This window comes from Macaca thibetana, chromosome 3, assembly GCF_024542745.1.
Source record: "Macaca thibetana thibetana isolate TM-01 chromosome 3, ASM2454274v1, whole genome shotgun sequence".
In the NCBI taxonomy this organism is placed as follows: Eukaryota; Metazoa; Chordata; class Mammalia; order Primates; family Cercopithecidae; genus Macaca; species Macaca thibetana.
Window position 1 is genome coordinate 165574104 of NC_065580.1, and position 20390 is coordinate 165594493.

General features: G+C 45.9%; 2 protein-coding genes across 32 annotated transcripts in view; one reads left to right on the top strand and one right to left on the bottom strand.

Moving 5' to 3' along the window:
- SOD1 (superoxide dismutase 1) overlaps window positions 1-20390 on the bottom strand; it is a 1049346-nt gene that overhangs the window by 332060 nt on the left and 696896 nt on the right. Inside the window, exon 1 of one of the 23 annotated variants that reach the window (XM_050786093.1) lies at window positions 15716-15725. The exons of 21 other annotated variants lie outside the window; for them this stretch is intronic. The gene's annotated coding sequence lies outside the window, so the exon portion shown is untranslated. Of the gene's footprint in view, window positions 1-3029; window positions 3040-15715; window positions 15726-20390 lie in introns of those variants that run through there. One more of the 23 variants, XM_050786089.1, reaches the window with a different exon arrangement.
- Window positions 1-20390, top strand: part of TIAM1 (TIAM Rac1 associated GEF 1) — a 1375699-nt gene that overhangs the window by 220802 nt on the left and 1134507 nt on the right. The window lies entirely within an intron of this gene.

The following is a 20390-nucleotide window of genomic DNA, read 5'->3' on the forward strand; positions in this document are numbered from 1 at the left end:
GAGTTTGAGCCAGTCTGGCCCACATGGTGAAACCCTGTCTCTACTAAAATATAAAAATTAGCCAGGTGTGGTGGCGCATACCTGTAATCCCAGCTACGCAGGGAGGCAGGAGAATCGCTTGAACTCAGGAGGTGGAGCTTGCAGTGAGCTGAGATTGCACTACCACACTCCAGCCTGGGCAACAGAGCGAGAGACTGTCTCAAAATGATAATAATAAAAACAACAACCATTAACCCTTTGGGGCACTGGCTGTCCACGTTCAGCCCCTATCCCTTTGCATCCCCTTCACCTGTCTGGTGAATTCCCTCTCCCTGAGTGCTTTTGCTCCTGCTGTCTTTGGTGGAGGGTGCCCTTAGGGGCTGGATTCCCTTTGGCCAACTACCTGGTAGTCTGTATACCCCCAGGGCATCCCTAGCAAGGGCTAACCCTGAGAAGGTTGCACATATTCCAGGCCATCGCTGAGGTCTTATCTGCCCTGGGTCTAGAGTGCCCCCAGGGCTTCCGTCCCTCCAAGGTCTCCCCTACCTACTTTCTGGTTTTCTCTGAAAACACTTCCTAATCAAAAATGTATTCATGACTTCTCACCTCTGGCCTCAGTAACCTATTCAAAACAATAGCATTCGAAAGTGAGGTACCAGGATTTGAACCCAGGCAGCCTGGCCCACGGAGTCTGGTCTCCTGATCACTGTGCTATTGTGTGTTCCTCCAGGGTGGGCTGCTTGGACTTCTCTTTATACTTGCTCCAGCATGGCTATAGTGACTGCCATAGCGTGCCTAGTAAATGTTAGCTGAACAAAGTGGCCACACAGCTTGCCAGAATCAGCTTTGCTTTACTGAGTCCTGTCTTAGGGCGCCTGCCCTTGTTGGTTACCCCCAGTGGCCTCCTGTCTGCTCTCTGCCGATTCAGATTTTACCTCCTTCAGGGTCAGTTCAAGTCCACCTCCTCCCGCCTGTCCTTCTGGACTGCCCCAGTCACTGTGATTTTTGCCCCTCGGAACCAGTGTTCCTTCTCAGATGATGTTACCCTTCCGAGCTCTCCCCCGAAGTAGGATCCTGAGTCCCTGAGAGCTGTGACTGTGCCCTGTGCCACATGTGCCGCAGTGTTGAGGGATTCTTTTTGGGATTAAACTCTGGTCAGAGCTGTGCAGAGAAATGCCAACGTTGCTTCCAGGTTCTGTGAGCAAAGGAAAACAATGAGGTTAAAGAGCAAAACTAAAACACACACACACACACACACACACACACACACACACGGGGCAAATCTAAAAATTGTTAGCCCATTTCTTTGTGAGCCTGTGTGTGTATTTTCACACTGCAGCTGCTCGAGTTGAGTCATAGAATGGATGTGTCATCTCTTGGCTTCAGGCACAGTGGCTAGCCCGTCTTCCCCCCAGAGGGAGTTTAAGCGCATTTATGTGATGAATAATGTGGATTCTCCCCCAATACTTGGAATGTAGTTCAACAGATTTCATGCAAATGGTAGGTGAAACATGTCAAGCGTCTTTTGTCCCCCATTCGAAAGATAACAGAAATATGCCTCAGCAGAGTCAGTGCGCTGAGTCTTAGCTGATGGCCAGCCGAACGCTGCGGTGGCTTCTCTCTTCACCTGTGCTGTCTTGGACATCTTCTGTCTCCTGGGTGCGCCCCCCATTGTAAGGCTGTGGAAGGAGGGCTAGGGCTGGAAAGGAAGATGCAAACATTGAATGCCTACTGTGTGCCTGGCATTCTTCTGCTTTGTGATCTCTAACAGAATACATGATTGCAGCTCACAGCCCCTCTGGGCCTGTGCATATTCTCATCTCCAAGTCTACTTGGTGGAACCTAGGGAGCTTGACGAAAATCGCACTATTGTGGCAGTGACCCTGGACTTGAACTGTGTTTTATCTGATTTCTAAACTCGTGACCATTCCCACACATCTTGACCTCTGGTTCTGAATATAAACAGAGACATTTAGATGAGGATGTCTAATGGTCATATTAACTCTAGAATTTGGAGATTTTTGAGTTTATTTCTTCTTCTTCTTCTTCTTCTTCTTCTTTTTTTTTTTTTTGAAACAGAGTCTCGCTCTGTCACCTAGGCTGGAGTGCAGCGGTGCGATCTCGGCTCGCTGCAACCTCCGCCTCCCAGGTTCAAGCAATTCTCCCACCTCAGTCTCCCAAGTAGCTGGGATTACAGATGTGCACCACCATGCCCAACTAATTTTTGTATTTTTAATAAAGATGGGGTTTCACCATGTTTGCCAGGATGGTCTTGAACTCCTGACCTCAGGTGATCCACACGCCTCAGCCTCCCAAAGTGCTGGGATTACAAGCCTGAGCCACCGCACCTGGCTTGAATTTAGTTCTGATCTAAATCTTTTCTTCATTAGCCAATTCCTCCTGGCACTTCACTGTTCATGAACCTGTTGAAGTCATTATTGTCTGAAATACCATGTTTAGGTTTAACTTTGTGGAGGGTTGGGGGGGTGGTCAGGTAATATTTTTAAAACTGCAAAATTAGGGATCTCATGTTATTTTTAGATGCTCATCCACAGGTGAAACGTATCAGGCTGGTTCTTTGAACACCCTCAGGAAAGTTAAAGAGATTTGATGCTTCTTTTTAGGAACCAGGAACCTCTCCGGTTAGACCGAGGACTCTGCTTTCACTGTCGTGTTTTGTGGCACAAACGGCCTGGGATGTCGATGCCTTGGGTCTGATGCAAGATACCCTGGAGCCTTCCCTGGCCTGTCCCTCTCCTGCCCATGTTGCGTAAACATTGGCATGGCAGGGACAGATGGCCACTCCGGGAACTCCTTGGATGTCACATTTGGTTGCCTGGGTGGGGGGTAGGGTGGTTGCAGCCAGTCTCCGCTGGGGGGAGGAGAGGCCGACTGGGAAATACCCCCACGGCAGTGGGTAAACACCAGCTCACCTCCGGAAAGGCTGGGCGCCCCGTTACGTGTGCAGGCTGGGGCGGTAATGGAGTCAGATGCACATAAGTGTGTTTAGCTTGGGAAGGAGCCAGTCTGCTCAGAGCACACAGCCTTTTCCCCCTGCTCCTAATTGATGCTCAGCAGAGTTTGCTTTGCTTACGGGGATGGGAATGAACCGTGTGGGGGCTGTCAAGGGAGGGATGGGCTACAGATAACTACTTTCAGAGCTCGGAAAAAATTCTTTCCAGAGGCCTGGGTTAGCTTTACTGGAGGTGCAGGTGAGGGTATCTGAAATCCCCAGAGAGTTAAGATAGAGCAGTTAGATGCCCTTATCAGTGGGATTTTTTGCTGATCAAACAGCATCAATATGTGTAATGAGGACTGAAGCATTGATGAAGAACAGCCGAGTGCAGCGTTTCCTGCATAAAATCCCATCGATTCCGGAGACTGAGCAGGGGGAGAATCCCTTGAGCCACGGAGTTTGAGGCTGCAGTGAGTCAGAACCACGCCATTGCACTCCAGCCTGGGCAACAGAGTGAGATCCCAAGTCAGAAAAAAAAAAGGGGAGGATAATAAAGAAACAGCATCCAGGCTGGGAGGGCAGGAGGCAGCAGGATCCCTCTTCAAAGAAAGCACAAGAGTTGACGTTAGGTGAAAATAAAATGGGTTTTTCGCGGTTTCAGCTTTAGAGTGGAACACCAGGGGTGGTTGCAATTGCCTGCATGCAAACCAAGTGTGGGGTTGAATCGAAGTGGAAAAGCCTATAGCCATAAGCGTTGATTGGAAGCGTTTCCGATTCTCACCTCTACGTAGTAACTGTTGCTGTTTATCTTTCTAATGTATTTGCAGAAGTCTCAACAAGCCAAGGTAAGGCAGTGTATTCAAGTTAGCAGAGTGACATCTAGTTACTATGCTTCGTATTAATTTTTTGGAGGGAGAGGGTGGTGTGGTTAGCTCATTCATTCTTTCAACCAATCATTTGTTGGGTAGTTATGAATATCATCTTTGGGATACAGTGTAGAATATCATCTTTGGGGTACAGTGTAGAATATCATCTTTGGGGTACAGTGTAGAATATCATCTTTGGGATACAGTATAGAATATCATCTTTGGGGTACAGTGTAGAATATCATCTTTGGGGTACAGTGTAGCTTACAGTATAGAAGGGAAGAAAAGATATACCATCAGGAATTCATAAGTGTTCAGGCCAGGCGTGGCGGCTCATGCCCATAGTCGCAGCACTTTGGGAGGCTGAGGTGGGAAGATCACTTGAGTCTAAGGGTTCGAGACCAGCCTGGGCAATAAAGTGAGGCCTGGTCTCTACAGGAAAATAAAAAAAATTAGCCAGGGTGTGGTGGTGCATGCCTGTGGTCCCAGCTATACAGGAAGCTGAGGCAGGAGGATTGCTTGAGCCCAGAAGGTTGAGGCTGCAGTGAGCCATGTTTGCGTCACTGCACTCCAGCCTGGGCGACAGAGCCAGACCCTGTCTCAAAAGAAAAAACAAAAAGAGAGACAGTTCATATAAGGGTTCAAACCAGAGGTATAAACTAGAAGTTTGATAAATTTGAAGAGTCAGGACATTTAATCTTCAAAGTAATCCAATGAGCTGTTATCATTCTAGTGAATTTACAGCTGAAAAAACGGAGGTGGAGAGCAGTAAAGTGCCTCAGCTAGGCTCTGCAGCCACCAGGCGGACACACCACGCCTACCCAGGTCCTCAGCCCTCTGAGCAGCTGAGAAACCCCAGCCTCTGTGGTCCTGATTTCCCTGTGTTGGTAGCTCAAGCGGTGAACTGTGCATCTGCAGTCTTTAATTCATTTATTTATTTAAAATAAAAATTGTTTTTGAGAGATGTGATTTCGCCGTGTTGCCCAAGCTGGCCTTGAAATCCTGGCCTCAAGCAATCCTCCTGCCTCAGCCTCCTGAGTGGCTGGGACTGCAGTCACACATCGCCATGCCTGGCTTATTTAGTTCTTTTTTTTTTTTTTTTTTTTTTTTTTGAGACGGAGTCTCGCTCTGCTGCCCAGGCTGGAGTGCAGTGGCGCGATCTCCCCTCACTGCAAAGCTCCGCCTCCCGGGTTCCCGCCATTCTCCTGCCTCAGCCTCCAGAGTAGCTGGGACTACAGGCGCCCGCCACTGCGATCAGCTAATTTTGTTTTGTATTTTTAGTAGAGACAGGGTTTCACCATGTTAGCCAGGATGGTCTCGATCTCCTGACCTCGTGATCCGCCCGCCTCGGCCTTCCAAAGTGCCGGGATTACAGGCGTGAGCCACCGCACCCGGCCTTATTTAGTTCTTTCTAAGAGTTGGGATAGAAAACCAATATGGACTCTTAGTATTTCTGCTTCACCTTCCTCAGTGTTTAGAGGAATCTAGTTTGCGCAGATGTCTGATGAGCCATTTAGGAAGAACTTTAACCAACAACCAACAGACTTTTTTTTTTTTGTAGGTCATTGGAGGGTGATTTTAATGATCACGTACATAGTGTGAATGTGAGTGTGGGTGTTTTATCGCGAGTTCCTTGGTGGTGGTTTGAGCATTTTCTCCGGGTGGTTCCACTGGCAGTGTTGATACTGCTAGAAATTGTTCCTGCTCAGGGCACAGTGATTTTTCTCTTTTGGTGAACAAAAAAAATTTTTTTGAATGAGGTGAATGAGGGTATTTCTGGTAAACTCAGTCATTTATGTTTAAACAAAATGATCACTATATATGATTTATATATGATTAATAAATATGAAAATAATTATTACAATTATTAATGAAATATGAGAGGGTGAGCACTGGGCTAGAAAGAGGTCAAGAGACCGAAGTTCTTATCCTGGGCTCTTCTTGACTCTTCGACCTCAGTTGAGCCCGTTGCTCAGGGCTGTGTGAGTTGCATCCTTAGGTTCCTTGAGATGTATAGAAATGTCTCTCTCTATAGTTGGCAAAACCTGTAATATGGATATTATGTACCAAGACTCAACTTTTAGCTTGATAGTGCTGCATTATTGATGTACACATTATTTATTTGTTTCTTTCAGTCTCAGATGCCGTGGCTGGGTTTTACATTTTTGGCGGTGTATTTTAAAATACCGTGTTAACTTCTGGTGGTTTTCTTTTCTTTCTTTCCTTTTTACTCCAGGAGTAGGGGTTTTCGTGTAGGATGAAAATGAAAACTAAAGAAAAAAATAGGATCTGGAAGTAATTTTGAGAGCAGAAAAATTAAACAAAATGGGAAAAGACTCCGTTTGTTACTAGCCAGGTGAAGAGAACACAGGACCGTGGACGTGCTTTTTCTCAGTAACTGGATATGTTAGACGCGGATTATGTTTTCGCTGGGACCTTGTAGTTAAAAGAAAGCAAAAAGCAGGTCTGGATGTTCAATATTTCCCTCTTCTCAAGAGCACATGAAGCTGGTATTGAAATGGGACTTGCCTGCCTCTTATTTCCATCGTTTGAAATCAGACTGAAATCCTGCACGTGGGACCCTCATTCTGTGACCCCTGTCTGTGTAGCCACCAGGCTCCCTTGCCAGCCCTCCTTTTGACTCACAAATGGCAGTGGGTGTGAGTGCCCAGGAATACTTAGTGGTCAATACAGGATTTGGGAAATTTGTCTGCAGAATGTCAGCCCTCAGTAGGAAGGTAGTGCTGTCCAATGGGAGGCCTGGTCAAATTCCTTTTGACTGGATATTTCAAGCTGGTATGGCATAGCCGGAGATTCCCAGTCCTCAGGAGTGTGGTAGGGCAGGCTCTGTCCTACCAGGAATGCATTTGGATTTTAGAGATAGTTGAGAAGTAGTTTCTTTTGGAATCACATTTAAGGCACGTTTGGGTTCTGGGACATCCTCCTTCCTCATTTTTCCCCTGGGAGTTGTCGTGGTCGATTGGGCCTGTGGGCCTGCAGGCTGTGTTTGATGTGATGAGCTCCCCTTTTCTAAGGGATGGACCTATCTGCCTTGAGATGCCTACATTTTTGCAACTTTGGTTTAACCATTATTAGAGACATAATTGGTAGGATGGATGCTTACTTTCCTAATTCATTTCTACTCCTGTGTCCAGAAATTTGTAGGCATCTTTGTTTTAAAGTTTGTCATCATCTTTGTTGACTACTTGGTTGAATCTTTGAAACGCATTCAACCCAGCTTTTTTTTTTTTTTTTTTTTTTTTTTTTTTTTTTTTTTTTTTTTTTTTTTTTTTTTTTTTTTTTAGCACTGGCTCTGTATGCCAGACCAGTAGATGCCTCACAGAACACGTGGGCTGGTAGTACCAGTTGGGCAAACACAGCCTAAGTATAATGGAATATACAGTGAAGTTCCACACACGTGTTTATTTAACAGGGACAAAAGAAAATGTTCAAATCACATTTTACCTTTCAGAGTTTATAAATCCATCTGAAGTGCTTGGAAAAAAATCATAGTATTAGAAATGGATGCATGTGTATATAAAACTAACATTAGACTTCTTTGCCAGATTTAACTTCTCAAAAGTGTTCTTAGAAAGAGGGACTTTCTTGGAGAATATGAAGTCTATTTTGTCTCTAACTCGCTAAGGTCATTCTTTTCATTTCTCTTTCGGTGTGTCTCCCCACACCACACTGCTATTAAAAACATACAGAGAACCTTGGGAGGCCGAGGCAGGTGGATCACTTGAGGTCAGGAGTTTGAGACGAGCCTGGCCAACATGGTGAAAACCCCATCTCTATAAAAATACAAAAATTAGCTGGGCGTGGTGGTGAACGCCTGTAATCCCAGCTACTCGGGAGGCTGAGGCACGAGAGTTACTTGAGTCCGGGATGGGGAGGTTGCAGTGAGCTGAGATTGTGCCACTCCAGCCTGGGCAACAGAGGGAGATTGTCTCCCAAAAAGAAAAACAAAAACAAAAAATACAAAGAACCATGCGAAAAATCAAAAACAACCCTGCACATGGATGTTTATGGCAGCTTTATTGGAAACTTGGAAACAACCAAGATGTCCTTCAGTAAGTGAACGTATAAACTGTGGTCCATCCAGATAATGGAATATTATTCAGCACTGAAATGAAATGAGCTAGTCATGAAAGGACGTGGAAGAACCATCAAGGTGGTTGCCAGGGGCTAGGGAGGAGAGAGGGATGAACAGGCAGGGCACACAGGACTGGTGATCCCAGGGTGGTGAAACTACTCACTATGAGACTGTGATGGTAGATACATGTCATTATATGTTGGTCTAAAGTCATGAAATGTACAGCTCCAAGACTGAACCCTAATGTAAACTATGGACTTTGGGTAATAATGATGTGTTAATATATGTTTATTGATTGCAACAAACGGACCATTCTGGTGAAAGATGTTGGTAGTCGGGGAGGCTGTGCATGTGGGCAGGAGGTATACGGGAAATCTCTGTGCTTTCTGCGTAATTTTGCTGTGAACCTTGAACTGCTCTATAAAATGGTTTTATGAAACAGCAACAACATTCAAACCAAAGCTGAGGAGACACAGCACTGCATTCTACTCCTGACATCCGGTAAAGTGTCTTTTGACCTAGATTACTTCTCGAAGTTCTTTGCAGCCCGTCGGCTTGGGCAGCAGTCACTGGGCAGCGGGGGAGAATCCCTCATCAAGCAGGAGGCTCTGATACTCTGAGAATGGGATTTTCCCTGGCGGCTTCATAGCTGTGAAAGCGCTGACTTCACGTTCCGGTTTTCTTCCTTCTGGCCATGTGCTGCGCTATGGACACTAAGGATGCATTTTCTGGTGAGCTGATTCATATGGTAGATGCCGTGTTTGCCACCCTTTCCTGCATCAAGGGTGGTTAGGGGGAGTAGGGATTTGGTCGTATTTGAAAGTACTGTGACCTGGGGACCAGACATGGTCAAATCCCGCCTCAGTCTTATCACCCTTCCCACAAGGAGTCGCCAGGACTGTGTGCGCAGGCACCTTAGCAATTACGAGGATTTTTCTGGGAGCCGACCTCAGTGTTTCTCCTTGTGGGTTGTCTCTGACTTTTGAAGTCGGCATCTGTGTGTTGACTGTATTCACGCGCTCAGTTGCAGATAGTAAGGAGACAATAGGGCAGAAGGCTGGGAAGCATCCTTACCCTCAGGGAACTGACATTCTGAATACAGACAATATCAAGAGGTGTTGTCCATGCATATCTGTGGGGAGTTGGTTCCAGGACGACCCCTCCCTGCCCTGAGGACACCAAAATCCACAGATGCTTAATCTCTTATGGAAAATGGCATAGCATTTGCATATAATTGAGGCACATCCTTCCACACCTTTAAAATCGTCTATGGATACCTAAAACAAAATAAATGCCATGTAATAGTTGTTATACTGTATTGTTTAGGGAATGACGACGAGAAAAAAAGTCTGGGCTAGGCATGGTGGCTCACACCTGTAATTCCAGCACTTTGGGAGGCTAAGGCAGGAATATCACTTGAGCCTGGGAGTTCGAGACCAGTCTGAGCAACATAGCGAGACCCCATCTCTACAAAAAATAGAAAAATTCACCACAGGTTCTCACTCATAAGTGGGAGCTGATCGGTGAGGACACATGGACACAGGGAGGGGAACATCACACACTAGGGCCTGTTGGGGGGTAGGAGTCAAGGGAAGGGAGAGCATTAGGACAAATACCTAATGCATTCAGGGCTTAAAACCTAGATGATGGGTTGATGGGTGCAGCAAACCACCATGGCACATGTATACCTGTGTAACAAACCTGCATGTTCTGCACGTGTATCCCAGAACTTAGAGTAAAAAAAAAATTAGCCAGGCATGGTGCCGTGTGCCTGTGTTCCCAGCTACTTAGTAGGCTGAGGCAGGAGGATCATGTGACCCCAGGAAGCTGAGGCTGCAGTGAGCCGTGATTGTGCTGCTGCTTTCCAGCCTGGGAGACAGAGTGACACCTTGTCTCAAAAAATAAAATAAAATATGTACGTGTTCAGTACAGGCACAATCATTTCTTGATTTATTTAGAAGATTTTTGATCCACGGTTGGTTGAGTCCACAGATTCGGAAGCCATGGATACTGAACCCGTAGATAGGGAGAGGCGACTGTAGTTATAACATGTACCATGTGGGAAGGTGATTGTTACAGTGGAGACCCTTGAAGCAAGGAAGTGTTGGGTGTTTGAGCTTCTGAACATAGGGGAGTTAGGAAGGCCCCACTGCATGGGTGACATTGGAGCCAAGATGGCAAGGGGTTGAGGAAGCGAGCCCTGGGCTGACAGAGGGAGCATTGAAGCGGAGGGCAGAGAGCTGGGCTGGGCATGTTGGAAGTTTGGATGGAAAGAGTAAAGTGGGAGAGCCAAGGCAATGCGGACAGAGGAGGGTCATCAGGGCAGGGTCTGCGGGACTGCTGATGAGATGAGAAGCCTTTGAGGGTTGTGGGTAGGACTAGGGAGATGCGGTCTGGTTTAGGTTCGTAGGTTCCCCCTGATGGCTGCGTTGGGAGGAGGCTACACACCATTTCATGTGGACCGTGGTTCTCAGTAAGCCTGTGTTTGAGCATCCATTAGACTTTGTTATTGCTCACACAGTCTGATCCCACTGGTACAGGGTGGTGGGGGTGGGCACAAATATTTTCTTTTCTTTTCTTTCTTTCTTTTTTTATTTTTTGAGATGGCGTTTCACTCTGTTGCCCAGGCTGGAGTTCAGTGGTGCAATCTAGGGTCACTGCAACCTCTGCCTCTCCTGGGTTCAAGCGATTTTCGTGCCTCAGCCTCCCAAGTAGTGGGATCACAGGTGTGCATCACCATAGCAGGCTAATTTTTTCTATGTTTAGTAGAGATGGGTTTTGTCATATTGGCCAGGTTGGTCTCGAACTCCTGACCTCAAATGGTCTGCCCACCTCAACCTCCCAAAGTGCTGGGATTACAGGCATGAGTCACTGCGCCCAGCCCACAGATCTCTTTATTTACAGAGGATGAGGAAAGGGACTTTTTATCCTACGAGGGTACTTAGCTGATGAATTCTAGAATGAGTTCAAGCATGGCTAAAAAATGCTTGAAGATAATTTCGGGTTCCCTGCAGCCCAGTGTTTCACTGCCTTCGAGACGGAAAGCTCCTCCTCCGTGCACATGCTCCGTGTTGCCCCCTTGCCTTGCCCGTGAGCAGACTTGACCCTCTTTTCCATTGATCACTTCCTTTTTTGGTTCAGGCTGCTCCTCTGGGGTTTTAGTTAGGAAATAAGTGAACCGTTTGTCATATCTGCTTCCTTCTCACTGGAGCAGCATGTTAAATCACGGCCAGAACACATCTGTCAGATCTCTGAGCTTTTCAGAAACGCAAACCTGAACGTTTTGGCATATGACCCTGTTAGCCTGTTTTAAGTGGCATGTGGTACACTTGCCCACAGATGTTAGTATACCCGTCTACTTTGAACAAAATAATAATAACTTTCACATCTGGTTCTCTTTTCATCTAGGGATCTTAAAACCCCAAGTGCATATTAATTAAACCTCACATCACTGGAAGGTAGGGAAGGGATGGAGGGCAATTGCTTTAATCACCACTGCAAGAAACTTAGAGGGATTGCCCCTGGGTAACAAATGCCTTTCATCTAGCATCTTAAATACTTCCCGAGTATTACCTGGTGGGAAGTGTATGACCATGTACATCTGCAGGGCGTGGGGAATACCCTGAGATACTAGGGACTTGCCCTATCTTTTTGGTGTTGTCATTGCAGAAGCCTTCTTTCTTTCCAGTTCATGGGCTTTTACCACTTAGTATGGATTATTTGGAGTCTGATGGTATGCACTGAAGGATGGTGTCGTTAACTGGTAAAGCTGTCTGGTTTTCCTTCCATCTTTTTAGTTTGGTATGCAGATAGGCAGGAAGCTCCTTTGAAAATTTCAACTGCCTTCCAAGCTGGTCATTGGGAATTCTCCATGAACGGCATGGTACATCCCTTTCCCTCTGAGTCTCTTCCCAGAAAGTCTCTCAGGTGAGCTGGGACAACGGAAAGACAGGAGAGGACCGTGACTTTGATCAGAGGACAGAGTGTCAGCTGCTCAACTCCATTCCTAGAGAATGGGGCGTTCTATAAGAAAAATGGAACAAAATAAAATCAGGAAATGGTATGGTCATGTCATTCATAGGTGAGGAATCCAGCTGCTCACCTGTAGGAGGGGAGTTGGGGGTCTTGCTGGGGTCAGGGTGTTCATATGCACAGCAGTTGTTCTCCAGGGGGACTCGGCTTGACAGTGGAAAAGCAGAGGCTTCGGCAGGGTCTGGAGGGTCTGGAGGGCGTGAGATACATGGTTGGTTTGCAAAGGGATGCTCTTCTTCAATTTTAAATGGGAAGTCTTTAGCTCCATTTTAAACAATTTCTAAATGCCAGTGTGTAGCATATCTACTGCTTTTATTCCCAGTTGCATGTGAAAGTAAACAGTAAAGGGGAAAAATATTGAAAAGTGTGGGTTCTTCAATGCCCCCTCCATGTGATTCCTCTTAACTCACCGATGACTGGTTTCTTTCTAGCTTTATAAGTTAAAAGGTGGAAACATATTTGTTTCCCCAGATACATGGTGAATATTTATGTTATTTTAGATGAACATTCTTCTGAATAAATTCTTTTTTTTTTTTTTTTTTTTTTGAGGCAGAATGTCGCTCTGTTGCCTAGGCTGAAGTGCAGAGGTGCCATCTTGGCTCACTGCAACCTCTGCATCCGGGGTTCAAGTGTTTCTCATGCCTCAGCCTCCCAAGTAGCTGGGATTACAGGCGAGCGCCACTACACCTGGCTAGTTTTTTTATTTTTAGTAAAGACAGGGTTTTGCCATGGTGGCCAGGCTGGTCTCGAACTTCTGATCTCAAGTGATCCACCTGCCTCCGCCTCACAAAGTGCTGGATTACAGATGTGAGCCACTGCACCTGGCTCCTTCTGAATAAATTCTGAAAACATAACTCTATGAGAATGTACCTTTCCATGATTCTTCTCTAGTAGTATGGAACTGTAAAAACTACTTTTCTTGTTTCTTTTTTTTTTTTTTGAGACAGGGCCTCCCTCTGTCACCCAGGCTAGAGTGCAGGGCCATCACTGATCACAGCTTACCGCACCCTCAACCTCCTGGGCTCAAGGGGTCTTCCCACCTCTGCCTCCCGAGTAGGTGGGACTACAGGTACACACCACCATTCCTGGCTAATTTTTGTATTTTTTTTTTTTTTGAGTGTGGAGACGGGGTCTTGCCATGTTGTCCAGGCTGCTCTCAAACTCCTAGGCTCAAGTGATCTGCCTGCCTCGGCCTCCCGAAGTGCTGGGATTACAGGTGTGAGCCATTGTGCCTGGCCTGTAAAAAAACACTTCTGATCTTTCATTTGATTATTATAGTGTTGGTATATTCATTGTTTACCCTGGTGGTACTACCGAGGGATGCCGGTGTGGAGTAGGTATTCACCATTTCCCTATACTTTGGGGACAGTACAGTACAGGGAAACATGACCAACATATTTCTTAAATAGGTTAATAATTGGAGCAAAGAAATGACTTTGTTATTTGGAAACCAAGTGAAGCCAAAACCTTTGTCTCCAGCCTGAATGTCACATAGTCTAGTTGGGCAGTTAATCTCTTTGCTTTTGGCAATGTAGGGGCCCTGTGGATAGAATCCTAGAATTCGGAGGTAGGCTCGAGGCAGCTTTCTGAAAGGCACAGGCAGAAAAGATGGCTGAGAGCAGCACCGTGGGAATACAAATCACCAGCTCCACCATTTATAGGCTGTTTCGCCTTGGATAAGTCACCGAAGCTCTCTGTGCTTTGGATTCTTCATATATAAATGGGGATAAGTACTTTCCTGATAGAATTGTGAGAATATTAAGAAAGTTCTTCAGCATCTGACTTACATTAGGTCTTCTACAAGTGTCAATTACTATTACTGTTGTTATCACTATCATGGACATCATCCCTCTGCCCATAAACAGGCACCAATTGAATTTTTTTTACCTTTTTTTTTTTTGAGACAGAGTTTCTCTCCGTTGCCCAGGCTGGAGTGCAGTGGTGTGATCTAAGCTCCCTGCAACCTCCGCCTCCCGGGTTCAAGTGATTCTCCTTTACGGTATCCACCCACAGTCTGTCCACTGAATTGAGTTACTGTGGAATGTTAGAACACAATGAATTAAACTTACCTATGCATGCAGTTGTAGTTCTGTTTCCAAGGGGTCAAGCAGCCATTACAGTATCCACCATTACAGTATCATTCAGAATAGTTTCACTGCCCTAAAATCCTTTGTGCTCCACCAATTCTTCCCCTTTCTTGCTAATTCCAGAAAGTTGCTGATTTTTTTTTTTTGGAGACAGGATCTTTCTCCGTCGCCCAGGCTGGAATGCAGTGGTGTGATCATAACTGACTGTAGCCTTGAACTCCTGGGTTCCAGTGATCCTCCCGCCTCAGCCACCTGAGTAGCTGGGACTACAAACACACACCACCACACTCAGCTAATTTTTAAATTCTTGTTTCTTTCTTTTTTGAGACAGAGGCCCACTCTGTCACCCAGACTGGAGTGCAATGACGCAATCCCGTTTTGTTGCAACCTCCGCCTCCCAGCCTCTAGCGATTCTCCTGCCTTAGCCTCCCAAGTATCTGGGATTATAGGCCCAGGTAATTTTTATATTTTTAGTAGAGACGGGGTTTTGTCATGTTGGCCAGGCTGGTCTCAAACTCCTGATCTCAGGTGATCCGCCCGCCTTGGCCTCCCAAAGTGCTGGGGTTACAGGCATGAGCCATCATGCCCAGCCTAATTTTTAAACTTTTTGTAGAGACGGTGTTTTACCTTGTCGTCCAGGTTGGTCTTGAACTCCAGGGCTGAAGCGATTTGCCCATGTTGGCCTCCCAAAGTGCTGGGATTACAGGCATGAGCCACTGTGCCTGGCCTACCACTGATGTCCCTGAATAGTTTTGTTTTTTTCTGGAATGTCATGTACTTGGAATCCTGCAATGCGTAGTCTTTTCAGACTGGCTTAGCACCAGTTTTTTATGGCTTTATGCACTTTTTCTTTTCTTTTTTTTTTTTTTGAGATGAAGTCTACCTCTGTTGCCCAGGCTGGAGTGCAGTGGCATGATCTTGGCTCACTGCAAGCTCCACCTCCTGGGTTCAAGCCATTCTCCTGCCTCAGCCTCCCGAATAGCTGGGACTACAGGTGGGTGCCACCATGACCTGCTAATTTTTGTATTTTTAGTAGAGACGGGGTTTCATCATATTGGCCAGGATGGTCTCGATCTCTTGACCTCATGATCCACCTGCCTCGGTGTCCCATAGTACCAGGATTACAGGCATGAGCCATGGCTCCCGGCCTCTTATCTTTCTTTACATTGCCTGTGGAGCCCTGAAGTGCACCTACCAGTGTTCTACCATGGACTCCACCAAGGAACCGAGTTCCCTGAAGGGCGCTTTGTCTCACCTGCGGGAGTTGCGTGGGAAAACCATGAAGTGGGCCCTGCCTTGCTGAAGTGACCAGTGGCTGCTTGACCGCCTTGTGGAAATAGACATACAATTGCAGGCGTAGATAGGTTTAAAATGTCATTGCGTTTGGGACCTAATATTCAGCCGTAGCTCAATTAAGTGGACAAACTGTGGGTTAGCTATTCCGGGTAGGGCCACAGCCCCTGCTTCACAGTGTGGCGGAGGTGACAGAAAAGTCAATGCATTGTGACACAGAGACAGGCAGTGGTGAAAATAGAAACACCCACGGGAGGCGCCAGGTTGTTGAGGCCAAGAGGCTGGGTTCAGGATTCAGTATGGATTTGAAGCCAGGTCTGTCACAGGCGAGCAGGGTGCCCGGGGACAAGTTGCTGCCTTTCTCAGGGCTTCATTTCCTTCCCCTATAAGATGGCAGATGATGGCACCCCCCTCACAGAGGTATCGTGAGTAGGACGTGAATTGACATGTGTCATGACTTAGAGGAGCGCTCTCCACAGGTACACCTTTGTGAATATGAGCTAGAATTGTCCTCCCCATCATTATGAGGCAGATGCAACACACAGAGTGACAGGGAAGACTGTGGTCAGGGAGGAGAAGGAGCAAGGAGACTTGGAAGAAGCTAGACTCCAAGCTAGCATTTTCTTTCCTTTTTGTATATGATATTCTTAGATAACCATGCACATTCATTATAGGAACACTCGAGTATATGGTTAAGCAAAAAGATGGCAATCAAAACTACCAAAGGTATTCACCATTCCTAGTTAGATGATTTCTTTCTAGGTTTTTATTTCTTCCTCTGCTGAGATTTTTTTTTTTTTGATATGGAGTCTCACGCTGGTGGCAGGATCTTGGCTCACCTCCTGGGTTCAAACGATTCTTGTTTCTCAGCCTCACGAGCAGCTGGGATTACAGGTGCCCGCCACCACACTTGGCTAATTTTTGTATTTTTAGTAGAGATGGGGTTTCACCATTTTGGCCAGGCTGGTCTTGAACTCCTGACCTCAGGTGATCTGCCCACCTCCCAAAGTGCTGGGATTACAGGTGTGAGCCACGGTGCCCAGCCTGAGATGGTTTTTGAAGGCTGTTGAGGAGGGTTAAAAGTTTCAATCCGTTTGGCTTCTTATGTCATAAGGAGCAATTTTTACTGCTTTTAAAATTCTTTCCTGAACTGTTTTTAAAACACAGAAGAGGCTGGGCGCGGTGGCTCACGCTTGTAATCCCAACACTTTGGGAGGCCGAGGCAGGTGGATCACCTGAGGTCAGGAGTTCGAGACCAGCCTGGCCAACATGACAAAACCCTGTCTCTACTAAAAATGCTAAATTAACTGGGTGTGGTGGCACGCGCCTGTTATCCCAGCTACTCTGGAGGCTGAGGAAGGAGAATCGCTTTTTGCCCAGGAGGCGGAGGTTGCAGTGAGCCAAGATCGCGCCATTGCACTCCAGCCTAGCCAACAAGAGCGAAACTCCGTCTCAAAAACAAACAAACAAGCAAAAAGACAGAAGAGCATGGACAATAATGTACTCTAAGAAGGCAGTGTGGACTGGCCTCAGATTATGTGGAGGAGCCTCAGTCTGAGGCGGACGTGCAGGTCTACTGATGCTGAATGGCTTCTTTGGCCAGTCCCTGCACTGAGCACATCACTTAGGGAATTTCCTCTATCTCTCCCGTAACTCTCAGGTCATCCCCTCAGCCCCCCTTTTTCTGTGGCCCAGGCTGGAGCGCAGTAGTGCAATCATAGCTCACTGTAACCTCAAACTCCTGGAGTCAGGTGATCCTCTTGCCTCAGCCTCCCAAGTAGCTGGGACAACAGGTGCACACCACTGTACCCAGCTCTCCTTTTTTATTTTATTTTATTTTTATTTTTTGAAACAGAGTCTCGCTCTGCCACCCAGGCTGGAGTATAGTGGCATGATCTCGGCTCACTGCAAGCTCCGCCTCCCGAGTTCACGCCATTCTCCTTCCTCACCCTCCCGAGTAGCTGGGACTATAGGCGCCCGCCACCACACCTGGCTAATTTTTTATATTTTTAGTGGGGACGGGGTTTCACTGTGTTGTGTTAGCCAGGTTGGTCTTGATCTCGTGACCTCGTGATCCGCCCACCTCAGCCTCCCAAAGTGCTGGGATTGCAGGCATGAGCCACTGCGCCCAGTCTGGTTTGTTGTTGTTGTTGTTGTTGTTGAGAGAGAGTCTCACTCAGTCACCCAGGCTGGAGAGAAATGGTATGAACTCAGCTCACTGCAGCCTCCACCTCCCAGGTTCAAGCAGTTCTGCAGCCTCAGCCTCTCAAGTAGCTAGGATTATAGGTGCGTGCCACCACGCTGGCTAATTATTGTAGTTTCCGTGGAGACGGGTTTCACCATGTTGGCCAGGCTGGTCTGGAAGTTGTAGCATCAAGTGATCCGCCTTCTTCGGCCTCCCAAAGTGCTGGGATTACAGGCGTGAGCCACCGCGCCCAGCCCAGCTCTCCTTTTTTTCAATTCCACATTTAGCGAGGCTCTGAGAGGTAGAGGGAGTCACCGACCATTGCTCACTGGTCAGTGTGCACCTGGGGTTGTCCTAAGCTTCTGATACCACATACCCTGAATGCCATTTTCTGGCTCATTCCTGCCTTGGAGACCTTAGACTCAACCATCATTGACCAAAGCCATTATTTTTTTTAATGTTATGGATTTTTTTTTTTGACTAATGATATTTAGAAGTACATAGTGACTTTTTTGCTTTTGATAAAATATCTATAATAAAATTTACCACTGTAGCCATTTTTAAGTGAACAATTGCACAACCATTACCATGATCTATTTCCAGAACTTTTTCATCATCCCAAACAGAAAATGTACCCAGCAAGCAATAGCTCCCATTTCTCATCCTCCACCTCCCTGCCCCTGGTAACCTCCATTCTACTTTCTGTGTATGAATTTGCCTATTCCAGGTATCTTGTATAAGTGGAATCATACATCATACTTAGCATCATGTTTTCAAGATTCATTCATGTTGTAGCGTGTGTCAGAATTTCATTCCTGTTTTGGGTTGATGATTTTATATATATGTATCTTTTATATATGTTTATATGCATGTAAGCATAGGTGTATATATACATATGTTTTGTTTATTCTTCTGTAAATGAGCATTTGGGTTTTCAGTTTTTTGGCTATTGTGAATAATACTGCTATAAACACTGTGAAACAACTCAGCGACAACGAAAAACCATGCAATTTAAAAAATAAGCATAGGACTTGGATAGACACTTCTCCAAAGAAAATATACAAGTAGCCAAATCAGCGCATGCAAAGGTGCTCAATATCTGTAGGGAACCGCAAATCAAAACCATGTTGAGGTACCACCTTATGCACAGTAGAAAGGTTACAGTAAATTTTTTAAATGGAAAATAATAAAGTGTTGGAAGGAATGTGGAGAAATTGGAACCCTTGTGCATTGTTGGTGGGAACATAAAATAGCACAGCTACTGTGAAAAACAATTTACTGCTTCCTCAAAATGTTAAACATAGAATTTCTGTGTGACCCCACAATTCCACTGCCACGTATATGCCCAAAATAATTGAAAACGGGGACTCAACTATGCACTTGTATACCAACTGAGCAGCTTTGGAACATGTATTTTTTTTTTTTTTTTAAATCAGATCACCCCTCCCAAGGCTGGTTAGTCACTGTATGGGTGTTTAGCCTGTTGCATAGCGGAAACTAAAGCTCCAGAAACAAGAGGCCTGGCAACCTTTATGCTGTACTTCATGATGGGAAGCCACATGAGTAGAAACTGAGGCCCGGTTGTGATGCGCTGGAGACACAAAAAAAATTTGATTCAAAATCAGAAGTTTAGCTGGGTATGGTGTTACAGGCCTGTAATTGTAGCCAGCTGGGAGGCTGTGGCAGGAGGATCTCAGGAGCGTAGGAGTTCGAGGTTGCAGTGAGCTGTGATTGCGCTACTGCACTTCAGCCTGAGTGACAGAGCGAGACCCCGTCTGTGTAAAAAACAACAAAAACAAAAACCACCAACTCGAAGGGCATCTTGTAGTGTTTTGTTACGGAGGAAGCATCCTGAATGAGAAACCAGTCTGAATCAGATTTTATCTTTCTAGTAACATTATCAAGATAAAGGCAAAATAACACCAAGAAGATTTATGTGCAGAAATCTTTCCATTTTTTTTCCCCTCCCAGACTCAAAGCCAGAAAGAACTATTTCCAGAGTAGTAAATTTTGTTGACCTTACCATGATGAAATTGACAGATTTTGCTAATCAGATTCGTAAATAGAAAATCTAAGTAGGAACCAGTAGGTTTTGGGTTCTTGGATGCTCTGTCTGCAGAGGAGAGTCTCTTGACTGCCTAGCAAATTGTTGGTAATTCATTCTGAATTTTTATTAGCCTGTGGGAATGTCTTGGGACACTCACCCTTGATATTTGTTATTTTGGAAATTCACTTTGAATGATAGAATTTGATCCTCTGGCTGGGCGTGGTGGCTCACACCTGTAATCCCAGCACTTTGGGAGGCTGAGGCGGGCAGATCACTTAAGCTCAGGAGTTCGAAACCAGCCTGGCCGACATGGTGAAACCCTGTCTCCTGTCTCTACAAAAAAATACAAAAATTAGCCAGGTGTAGTGGTATGCACCTGTGGTCCCAGCTACTCGGGAACCTTGGGTGGGAGAATCTCTTCAGCCTGGGAGGCGGAAGTTGCATTGAGCTGAGATGGTGCCAGTGCACTCCCACCTAGGTGACAGACTGAGACTGTCTCAAAAAAGAAAAAATAATTTGATCCTCTTTCTGCCTAGACCTGGGAGCTGTACCCAAATTACCGTTTAACTCCCTCTGCAAAGCTGCTGTTCCTCTGTGATTGTGCAGTAACCTAAAGAAAAATATCTTCTTTTTGAAATCCTGCTGAGCTGGGTCATTAGTTATGTTTTGATTTCTAGGAACTTCTCTGCTGTGTTGGGGCTGCCTGAGAATATGAATAAGACCTATAGTTGTCTCATCAAGTTGTCTCATCAAAACGCACATGTGGTTTTGTTCTAAAATTGGAAAGTCACAGATGAGTTAAGCAGTGGTGAGTTTTTCTGTTTGTTTGTTTGTTTTTTGGGTTTTTTT